This window comes from Brienomyrus brachyistius, unplaced genomic scaffold (assembly GCF_023856365.1).
Source record: "Brienomyrus brachyistius isolate T26 unplaced genomic scaffold, BBRACH_0.4 scaffold45, whole genome shotgun sequence".
Classification (NCBI taxonomy): Eukaryota; Metazoa; Chordata; class Actinopteri; order Osteoglossiformes; family Mormyridae; genus Brienomyrus; species Brienomyrus brachyistius.
In genome coordinates this window covers 1,360,766-1,373,234 of record NW_026042320.1, presented here as the reverse complement: position 1 = coordinate 1,373,234, position 12,469 = coordinate 1,360,766, and the positions used below count along the sequence as shown (strand labels likewise).

At 41.8% G+C, this 12,469-nt stretch overlaps 2 pseudogenes; one reads left to right on the top strand and one right to left on the bottom strand.

The window, feature by feature from the left end:
• LOC125723040 (cytohesin-1-like) overlaps nt 1–12,469 on the bottom strand; it is a 458,952-nt pseudogene that overhangs the window by 409,592 nt on the left and 36,891 nt on the right.
• LOC125723137 (U2 spliceosomal RNA) lies at nt 1,988–2,168 on the top strand (annotated as a pseudogene).

Here is a 12,469-nt window from a genome sequence, read left to right as displayed (position 1 = left end):
GCCTCGTTCACGCGTTCGGTTGGGCCTCTGGCGCGACGCTCAACCTCAGTAAGTCGGTGGCCAAGTATTTCGGCAGCTGGAAGGCGAGGGAGGACGTCGCAGGTGGTTTCACCCTCTGTGACGGTCCTCTCAAAGTTTTGGGGGTCAACTTCCTTTCGGATGGTGCCGCCCGGTTGAACTGGGAGGAGCGGTTGGCGATCGCCAGGCGGAAGATCGGACTGTGGAAGTCCAGGTCCCTGTCCTTCCAAGGTAAGGTTTTAGCCTTAAAAGTGGATATTCTTCCCACCCTGCTCTACCTTGCACATGTGTACCCTTTGCCCCGCTTCATGCGGAGGGGCCTGACGAGGGACGTTTTTAACCTCGTCTGGGGGGGCAGGTACGAGTACGTGCGTAGGGAAGTGATGTATCTCGGAAAGGACAGTGGGGGGAGGGACGTTATTGACTTTCCTCTCAAGCTTGACTGCCTGTTCTTCTCGCAGCTCTGCACGCGCCTGGCAGCTCCCCTCCAGCACCCCCATCAGCACTTTGTGCGTCTGTGGCTGGCTCTCCCCATGAGACGCCTGGTGGCGTCGTGGACCAACCTCGGCCCCAAGGCTGAGACCCTGCCGGTCCACTACAGCCACGCTGTCAAGTGGAGTAAGTCTATTCCGGCAGGTGTCAAGACAGAGGCCCTGACCAAGCACAGAGCCCTTTACAAGGCTTTGCTTGGTCATAGGGAGACTCGGGCCATGTTGGGCCTGGAGGAAGGCACATGGGCGAGAATCCAGCCTAAGGGTTTGGATCACAGGCTGCAGGACCTGAACTGGCAGTGCCTTCATGGTAAGTTGCCAGTCAGGGACGTCTTGCACAGGCATAAGCTGACCAGACACCCCCGCTGCCCCAGGCCCGAGTGCAGCGAGGATGAGACCATCAAGCACGTGTTTTGGGACTGCGGGCATGCACAGAGAGTCTGGGGGTTGGTAGCGGGCCTGTGTGGACGTGTAGACCCGCAGCCCGGTCTGACCTACGACAAGGTGTTGAAGGGGTGGGACCCCAACCTCCATAACCCCTTCGGCCCCTGGATGTGGCTGCTGGTCAGCATTACCAAGCGAGAGCTTTGGAATGCCAGGACCGCGCTCATCCGCAGAGGGGTTCGTCTGGAGGCACAAGGGGTATTCCGCAAAATCCGGGCCGATTTGGGTTTCAGGATGGAGACTGACATCATCCAACGGGGCTCCCACAAGGCCAAGGAGAGGTGGAAGGGCCTCTTTTGGCTTTAGCCCCGTTTCATTTAGGTGGTGACGCTCCATCCTACAGGGTCGACATGACGCACTGTCCTGAAGCACACAGGAGGTACTTTGGGTTTTAGGTAAGTGTGCTTTGTTTTTTGTGCGTGTATGGTGTTGGAAATATTCTTTTTAATTAACTGCATGTACTGAGATTGTGCACGGCTGTGGTTGGTCACTTTTAGCACTTTTATGTATTAACATTAACTGTATTTATTAACATTTTATTCTATGTGCTGTGCCATGTCTGTGATTAACCAGTTTCTTAGCCCGAAGTCATTGATTTTAGGTGTCTTAGGATTGTGTATAACCCTGTTTTAACCCGACCCTTGTGCCGAGGCCTGAGGTCTACGGGTCTGTTCCTTTAAGGTTTTAATATTTTAATGGCTTGCATTTGAGGTGACATTTTAATTATGTTAATGGCCATATGATTGTAATCAGATTCTAAAGTGTGTATATGTATCACTTGTTTTTACTGTTACATTTTGCTTATCTTATAGTGAATGGTTCTGTGATATATTTGTTTAATATTGTTTTAAATGTTTGCTAACTAATTATTGATGTTATTGGCACTGATATGTATTACATGGGCAAAATCTCTACCATCATGATTAATCCTGAATGTTGTGATTAGTGTTTTAGCAGGAAAAGGTTGTTTTAAGCTCATTGTTGAGTGTCTATTTTAAAAGGTGGTTTTTTTTATTGTGTGAATTTAAATGTGCAGAACTGTTTAATAAAGCATTAAAAAATCTGTTCTTATCAGTTTAATATCTGATACGTCCCCCATGGAGGGGACCACATATTAAACGGATTTTTGGAACAGGGAGCCGGAAGTGGGGCTTGCCCCGTCCGCTCCACGCAACGACCCGGTATTGCAGTGTTTCTGGGAACGGTGCACCTCTACTGCCCCCTGCTGTTGAAAGACAGAGCTGATCGGTTTTCCGCTTATCAGACCAAGAGCCTGTGCCGCTTGCCAGGCGATTAGCCGGTGTCGTGAGGGGCGGACTCTGTCCATGCGCCGGACCCTGTGCCATCTTCTCCTGCCATGTCGCTGACTAATCCAGAAGGAAAATGACTTTTAATATTCGAGTTTAAAAGAGCAGGTGTAACAGCTCTACTGCTTCTTACGTTTTTTCATTTTATGCAGTGACATTTTTGTATTTTTCTTTGACTTATTTATCCAGCTGGGTTTATTAATGAATTAATTCAGAGTATGTATCCTTGGCCAAGCTCCATGGATTATATGCTGCTGTCGGAATTAATCTTGTCACATCTATTATCAGATGGCCCTGTCTGGGAGGTTTGAACCCCCATTACTGCATGTTCTAGCCTTGATTGTGCTGGTTTGCCCGAGTCACTGCTGTTTCTGCTGCATCTGAAAAACATAGCAGCTTAACTGGCGTCATTAACAGGAAGATCAATCCAGTTAATATTCAACCTTCAGATGAGCTGGAAAGAGCAGCAGCAAGTGAGGAAAAATCTTCTGAAGTTAAGTACTTGGCACGGCAAGGCCTGGCTTTTCGAGGTGTTGGTAAGGAGAGTGGGAATTCTGATCCTTCCTGATCCTTTTGGTTTTGATGTGTGTGTTGTAAAAAACCCTATTTTCCACCCGTGTCATGTACTGCCGCAACCAGAAGAGGGCAGAAGATATGGCACAAAAACAAAGGAAGAAGCCTAACTTTAAAAAAACTTCAAAAAACATCAAGACTCATCCAGCATGGGGTGGTGGGTTAACGAATAACACAAACAATCAAACAATAAGCAAACAAAAGAGTGAAAAGATGCAGAGATGACTGAGAAGCAGGGGATGACTGGAGAAGAGAAGACAGGAGCGATACAGGGAGAGCGGAGAAGACAGTATAACTGAAGAATGGGAGAAGAGGAGAGACTGCAGAGGAAGGAGAACATAGATGACTGGAGGGGAGGGAATATAGGAGCAACAGAGAAGGAGGAAGGGCTGCGGAGGAGAAGACAGGATAAGAGGGGAAAATGTGAGCAGAGAAGGACAAACACCCCCACTGCCCAGCAAAGTGCACTTGTAAGTAAACCACAATTTTAGCCTTGAGCTCAATATCTGGACTTGTCTCTGTGTAGCGATGCATAGAATCCCTGACACTGGTTATGACTGTACTGTATTAGTCCTAAACCTGCCATTATAGTGTAAGAAGAAAAGATCTTTTTTTAAATAAATCATTTTAAAAAAAGGTAGAGCGATGTAGCCCCCGGAGAAGTCCCCCCCCCCCCCCCCCCCCCCCAAAAAGCCCTGTTTGTTCCCTTCTAGCTACCAGATGAAACTCACAATGCACCCCAACGCCACCTAACTTCTCTTCCACATGATGCACCTTATTTACCCTCTGAATCCTGTCTATTATTGAGCGTTTTTCTATCCATTTGATTATCAGCTTATTACACTGTATGTACATTAGTCAGCCACATATGCTGTATGGCTTTGTTTTCCGGACAGTCTGGGCTACTCAGATATGTCATAATTCGATTTGTAAATGCTGACAGTCTTGATATTATCCTTCTTATCAGGAAAAACTACTTCTGCATATAGATATTTCTCAATTTTTAGTCTCATCTAATATAAAAATGGGCAGGTAGTACAAATATAATCTTATAAATGCTGAGATTAGAGTATCTGCGATGCAGGAATGCAGGGGTTTCATTGGGGCCCTTTCTATGGCTTAGTACTGTGAAGGAGTACATGGTTAGTGCCAGGCGCAAATGAATATCTTTGATTTTGCATCCATTTGGTAACTTGTTGAAGTTGTCTGATAGTCAGTAATACATGGTTTAATTAATATGATTCTTTATTTACTACTTTATAACATCTGAAAGAAACTGAAATAGGAAAGCTTATTTTAATTTATGGTCCACTGGATAAACACAGACATTACAGACGGTTTTAGAGTCTAATGCTGAATGTTTTTTGCTATGATTTTTCTGCCTGCATATGCTGTGATTGGTGCAGTGAAATTTGAGAATGTGTTTGTGGTCAGTGTCATAGCCTCAGACAACAAACCAACGCTGTAGCGTGTCACTGTGTTTACATGTGAGAGGGGTTCCAGTTACATAAGGGACTCGTTCTAATTGTTTTGACGGAGCTCGACAAACCTAAAAAATAAATGCTGGTTTTATCAAAAACTATGTCATATAGCTATATTCCAGATTTATTACAGCCAAACACATCTCGGAGCTCCGAGGAACCTCCTTCTCCCTACATTTCCCTTCTTCACACTCTTCCCTCAAATACTGTTACATTTGTCTTTTTTCTACACTCACACCCTGTCTTGATCATACTCTGACTGCATGGCATCCATATTCAGGGCAAACTATTTTACAATCTTATCTAGTATAATAGGACATAAACATTGAATTTGATAGTTATCTTTTATTTACACATTAGAACACAACACATGAACATGAAGGGATCGTTTGCATTTGCAACCAACACCTCCGCAAACCCCCTGTGGAATACTGGCCGCGGACAGGGGTGGAAATCCCCAAGCTGGAAGACTGTACTGCATCATGTTAACATTAGCTAGCTAGTTAGCATGGATACAGAGTGCACCGGACTACAACTATAAAGGACGTAAGGTGTGTGATATAGTAAAACACTTACTTACAGGTAATGCAAGTTAGCATTACGTTAAATGACAACTTTACCTGTTACTTACCAGAATAGCCTCCTACACGTTCGCCGAATGACAGAAGGCGGTGCGTTTTTCAGAAACACACCGGAGTTAAACTTACGCCGCGTTATTCACCAGCACTTGTAACACCAACATTTGCAGCCATTAACTCATATGTGGTAGTAACACTGAAATTACTTTCTCTGCGTCAAAATAAGGTAGCACTGTGATTTTGATACTTTATCATTTATACTTAACCGTACCTTCCTCCCATTCCTCCGTCTCTGCTTATTGACATTTAGGAGAGTCTCAGATATAAATTAACGATTCAAAATTATCAAACAAAGACAGACACAACACTGAAAAGATGACAAAGACACAGTTTGAAAAGTAAATATGTTTTATTGCAAATCTCTTATCTTAACATAGCCTACCTTATCATATGTTAACTTAGGCTAAGATAAAATATGATAGGCTATCTTGTCATATCTTAACTTAACCTAAGTTGAAATATAATAAGATAAGATAGGCTATCTTATCTTATTATATTTCAACTTAGGCTAAGACAAAATATATTAATATAAGCCATCTTATATTTTAACTTAGCATATCTTATCCTATCATATCTTATAGCTACATTAACACTTAAACAGTATCACTTTCCGTTGGGTCCCGCGGGATCCCAGTCCCAATGCAGGGCTCTAACACGGGTATTCTAAAAAAAAGAAAATAAACATTTTACTTAACTTTACTTAAAGCAGTCATATAACTAATAAATAAATAAATAAATAAATACACAATTAATGCCTTATAAATCATTTATAAAAGTATTAAAAACACGGCTGTAAATACTTATACAAAGGCATAACACATTATAGCTATCTTGATAATGCATTATGAATGCTCTGATCTATATATACACAATAAATATCTTCATAATACATTATATCGGCCATTAATCCATAATAAACATGGCTATAATGTGTTATGCTTTTTTTTCTTCAATATTTATACCCATGTCTATAATATATTTATGGATGCATTACAGTGCATTGTGAAGGTGTCAATAATGCAGTTATATTACTGCTTTAAGTCATTTGTAAACCTGAATTCACAACCTTATAATTACTGCCTCTTGCTACTTCTTCTGAAGGGCAGGGGACAGCAGAAGAAGCACCACTTCATCTTCTTCTTCTTCTTCTTGTGGCTCTTCTCAGTATCATCTTCAGAAAGATCTTCGGCATTCACATGGAATGATACTTCTTCTTCACTGTAGATCTTCTCGGCAGCATCAGCATCTTCTTTTGTTTTATCTGTCTTCATCACTTCAGTCTCGTCCTCTTCCTCAGGTCCTTCTTCTGGTATAGTCAGTAGCTGTGATCTGTCTTCAGATGCCACCATACACTGAAACCTGACCAGTGTGGTAGCATCAGCATCTTCTGCCTGCTGGAATACCACATCAGCTTCTTCATTTTCCTCAGGTCCATCTTCCTGTAAAGACTGCAGCCATATTCTGGCTACATATGCCGCCATGCACTGCCAACTGTCCACTGTGGCAGCATCAGTGTCTTCTGCTTCCTGAAGCTCCTCATCTGTTTCTTCATCTTCCTCAAGTTTTTCCTCCTGGATGGGTTCTAGCCAAGTTCTGCCTACTTGTGACACCACATATTCCACAGCATTCCCTGTACTTTTCCCTCCTCCTCCCTTAACCTCCTCCACATTCACTCCCACCTCACATACATTCTCCTCACCTCCATTTAGCATATCCATCATACTAATACCAGCCTCTGTCCCCTCCATCACAACCCTGGAGGCCTTCCCCTCAAATGTTCCCCACTCTGGTACCTCCACATATTCCTCACTACTCTGCCCCCTTACCTCACCCTCCCCCCGGCTTGTCCGGTCCTTCCTGACTTTCTTTTTCTTGTTAAGGTAGCAAGTTTTATAAATTTCCCAGTCTTCAGATGAAAGGCCGTAATTACTCTGAAGACTTTGAGATGAAATACTAGTGCTGGCTAGCAGTCCATCCTTTCCCACACTCTCCCCTCCCTTACCCAAATCAGTAGACCCCCCCAATCCCCCCTTAACCCCCCCAGCCTGGACAGTGGGGAGTGTCACTGGTGAGAAGTCCTCCACACCTTCTCCCCAGTTGATCACTTCATCCCACAGGTTCCAGGCTTCCCAGTGTTGGGTGTTGGTCCATCGATCAGCTCTCTGAATTCGCTCTCTGGGGAATAAATGAGAGATTAACCAGCACTTAAGAGAGATAATAAAATAAATAAAGAGCTGGAAATTCTTCAACCATACAGAAAATACAATTGTTATAATTATTATAATAAATAATTACAGGGTTCACATATATAAAAAAGAAAGAATAAAAGAAACAGCGAGCAAGATTGCAAAAAAAATCTACTGTAAAATGCACGATACTGTAAGTGCAATAGCATATTAAACAGTAATGTCACCAAATTATAACTAGAATCAAATACGAAACAACTGTGCTCCACATCAAATAAATACCCAGATGAATACTACCAAGAACTGAGTTAACACTAACCAAGCTAAGAATATTTGAAAGTGTTAATCCTGTGTAACAATGTAAATAGATGTAATGATAAACTTAGAAGCATCTAGCCTACTCCGAAAGTAATGCCCCAATTTTTTTTAACAATTTACCTACCACCCTGTACAGTAGGGGGTCCCAACTTCCGGTCGGTGTTCCGGTACCGTCCGCGCGGAGTATTGCACCGGGCGGCAGACAACCGGGGGTAGAGGAGCCAGCCGTCCCGTTTATTAGGGGATCGCGCCGTTTTGGAAAGAAAGCTGCCCGTATTGATGTACGGAAATACGCCATTAGCCCCGCATGTCCGTATACACCGTCAATCTCCCGCCGCTCGGCGTGGGAACCCCCAAATTATACCGCCGTCTTACCGATCCGTGACACTTTTCTACGACGGAAACCGATCCGCGGACATCGAAAGGTTGGGAAGCCCTACTAAACTAGCATGTTTGAGATGAATTTACTAACCAAATAGTCTGTCATTATTTAAATATTAGCAACCACAGTAGCAATAAAAACCACTGCACTTTAAATGACGTTAAAAAATATGTAATATTAAAAAAATATGCAATGTTTTTTATTGTATTATAGACATTTACTATGCCATTATAGTATAAAAGGCTAAATAATCGAAGTAGCACAACATCAGTTGAAGAATTCAAAGACATTTTGGAGAGCTAACAAGCTACTCACCTCTGCGCCATTTTCACTCAGAGTTTGTTGTGCTTCAAACGGTAAAGTTTGTTTACGTTGTTTCTATGGAAACTGCTCTGACTCTCCGCTTGACCATAATATAAAGGCATGTATGCAGTAATTTTCTGATTGCAAAGTACAGGATTTAAGATTTGAATTAGTAACAGGACCGTGGGAAACAAAACATATATGTTATTGATCCCACGAAGAAAGTTTTCAATTTTCTCCTTCTTTCAGTTCTTAAATAACGTGTCAGTTTTTGCTCTGTTTGGTTCGGATTTACCATTTTAACATTGTAGCAGTTCCTAGGCAATACACAGACAAATTCTTTTTTTTAGGATGGAATTGTTATGCTATAAACAATTACCTTCACGTTTCAACAAAGGTACTTGCTTTTGATATATAATTTTTTGTACATGTGTACTCTGGTCATACCCCTTGTACATATGGATGGCATGGAAGGACAGTCACTGCTGTCACCTATACTGTCCCTGTCTGCTTTTCTCATTTAAGTGTTGATACGGCAAAAGAAGATGGACCTTTTGTAGAAATTTCCAGCCAGAGACTTGGTTCCTATATGAAGAGAATATTTAATTTTAATTCAGGCTAAGAAACTTCGGAAAACCAGCTCTGCATGTGATCTCCCCTTTACTGCACAAGGAGGGCACACACATCAACAATTAGCAATGCAGCAAAATACAGATGAACAATTTCTCACAGTTTCAGAATAAATCAGATTTCTCTGTAATTCAGAGATTGTCTAAGACTTCTGCTAGATCATTTTCTGCACTTGAACCTAATTTCAAGATAAATGACACCTGGGTCTATTAAAACAAGGTGATGCTGCCTGACCCACCAACCAAGGCTGGGAGGAAAGGGAGGAATACTAGTCAAAGGAAGGAAGAAAAGCAGCCCACCCTATCTCATGGTCATGGATAGAAAAGTCAGGGAGTGTTACGAAGAAGACACCACACTTAAGACCATTGGTTTTATGCACTGAATTACACCAGATAGAGTTTTTGCATTCTAGCTGTGTTACGTAACATTCCTCAGCCTTCATTTGTTTCCACAGAATGCAGGACATAATTTAGGGTGCCAAACAAGACAGCGGAACTGCAGTATAGCCAATTATTTGTTTCAGTAGTTTTATAACAACTCGAACATAAAATGTTTGTTTTTCTTAGATAAAAGTCCAGTTGAAACAGACTTTATTTTTAAAAGTTAGATTGGATTTAAGAGATGGAACATGTTGCTTGTGTTAATACTGCTTTGATTTTGAGGATGAAGTCTGAAGTGTAGGTGACGTGTAACAGGTTGTTATTTTACTTTTAATTTATAATTATACAAGATTCTGTTTTCCTTCTTCTGTCTAACCTGATGGGTACAATATCCTTTAAACTTTCCCATGATGCTTTTGTCCTGCATCGCCCCTCCCTCTGTCTTTTCCCCTTTATAAGGGTCCCGACCTCATTTCCTCTTCCCTTTGGTGTATTGCACACGCGGGAAGAGGTGAGGATCTAGTGGCAGGGTCCCCCGAGTTAGTAAATCAATTGTATAATTATGACCCATATATTATATATTATATTTGATTTATTATTCATCATAAGCAGGGGATAGAAAACACGTCTATACATAAGTATATACATTGTTTTACTTTGTGCAGAGAGGGCCAGAGCATATGAATTTTACCCCTTTCCTTATTGTTCCCAACAGTTTCAATAAAATCCAGGAACGACAACGGCGTCTGTAATATCCCTTCCTCCTGCACCCCACACACACCTGATAACACCCCAAAACACAATGCAGAGTATAGGCAGGGAATGACCGGTTACATAGGTACACTAGTGCGGCTTGTAAATATGCCCTTAATTTATGCCTGAATATCCCTCCCATATAGTGGCTGACTACATATCATGTGAAAGACCCGGAGAGAGTGAGTGTATATATATATATATATGTATGATGTGCATGTGAGAGACACCATCGGAAGTCCAGTTCAGTTCCTCAGAGGCACTACTATGGAGGCGCTTACAGTAATAAACTTGCTGACCGCAAAAACTGGCACTATGATGGAAGTTATGCAGAAGTGCAGAGTAGATGGAATAATTTTTGTACCTCAATAAGATTGTATGCCTTTTGCCTGTGTCTCCAGCCAGTGCCGGGGGTGAAACGCGCCTGCAATTATCAGCGGGATAACATTATCGTTCTTTTTATTCTGTGGAAAATGAAAGACCGATTTGCTGGCCAGATTTATTTATGAATCATAAACATGTTGTGGGCTATATAAGTAAAGTCAGGGCTCTCAAGTCTTATGCATTGACTGTGAGACACTTGCATTTCAACCAGTTCACATGCTCACGCGCCGCACCTTATGTTTGTCAAGCTGAGAAGTAAGGGTTAGGGTTATAATTATCAATAAATAATGTACTTCCCTGTGAAACAATGATGCTGGATGTTTATTTGCATATCATGATATGGTGCAGCCTTTTAATAGGTTTCTGTTTTTCTGTTAATCCTTCATGGTGTTGAATAAGTCAGCAAGCATAAGTGTAAGGCTAGTGAGTGACTGGTGTTTTCGGGGGAGACTCCCTAGAGCTGGAGAGAAATACCTTAAGGCACGGGATGAAAAATCCCAAATCTTCCAGGAAAAATGTCAGCATTATATGTATTTGCCACACAGAACAGAACAAAAAATTCCTTAGGGAATCACACGCCTACCATAGTCACTATACTACTCAGAACGCCTGGCAGCCACCAAATCAAACATAGGAAAAGGTCCGGATTTATAGCGTTAGAATGTGGTAGAGACTAATATCCATAACGTACCATCCTAGAACACACTGTGTTCTAAAATTTAAGCCCAATTAAAATCTGAATATTAAATGAGGAAAATAATTTGATTTGTTCTTCTATCCCAAGTTGTGGTCTAAAAGCAATAAGACCACCATCCATTATACCTGCTTTGGGGAAAATGCACTCCTGTAGCCACTAGGGGAGCTCTCACCTCTTCTGGGCCCAGCTAAATAATTATGTTACGCATTCTAACAAGCTTTATTATCTGTGTCAATAAGCCCTACTTTTACACTAACACTCCTGCTGAGAGGCTAGTTTGATTACCAGTCTTGCTCTTGTCATTAGGAACACATGAGAATTTGCGCAGTGCTGTTTCACAGTGGATTCTCACTGGTTTTCCCCAAGACTGGTACAATACATTTTATTTAGTTTCATACCACAGGTTATTGTAAGAGGGATCAATTGGTTTACTTTTATACTGGTGCAAGGAAACTATTATTATAATGGTGGGTTATCAAACACAGTAGCTGGCTACCTCAGACATAAGACGCCCATTATGTACCTGTGTGTCACCTATATGGGCTTGGAATCTGTATATCAATTGAAATAATTATTCATAGCCCAGATAGCATCATGTTATTGTTTCAGCGTTGAAGTATAGTTAAATGCATTGAATTATGGTCAGTGATAAATTATCAGCATTGAAACTGAATAGATTTTTGGTCAGATGTTCAATATTGAAAAATTAATGGTGGCGAAACCTTGATATAAAGTGACTTTTTCAACATTGAAAATAAGATGCTGAGTTAACATCAATATTATTGAAAATAAAAATGGAAAAATGAATTTATGGGGGGCGGCATGATGGTGCAGTGGTTAGCACTGTTACCTCACACCTCTGGGACCCGGGTTTGAGTCTCTGCCTGGGTCACGTGTGTGGAGTTTGCATGTTCTCCCCATGTCGTCGTGAGGTTTCCTCCGGGTACTCTGGTTTCCCCCCACAGTCCAAAAACATGCTGAGGCTAATTGGAGTTGCTAAATTGCCCGTAGGTGTGTGTGTGAGAGTCACTGGTGTGTGAGTGTGCCCTGCAATGGGCTGGCCCCCCATCCTGGGTTGTTCCCTGCCTCATGCCCATTGCTTCCGGGATAGGCTCCGGACCACCCACGACCCAGTAGGATAAGCGGTTTGGAAAATGGATGGATGGATGGATGTGCACCAAAGCACACACGTTTTTTTTCTGGTGGCTTAAACACATTTTTGTAACTACTGGCTATTTTGCAAAAACTCTGCACACAAATAAAAAAACCACCAAATCAGCAAAATGTTGTAGGTCTCTTGCAAAAGCTAATAAATCTTGCTTAACTCTTCAAACCTTTGGAAAAATTTTATTTTTGTACCAATCAGTTAACACAAACCATCATCTTAATAAGCACACAATGCACTAACTACACACTGATGGTAGGAATGGAAAACACATCTGGCTTTTGCTTTCTCTGTGCACGAGGTATGTCAATTTGAGGTC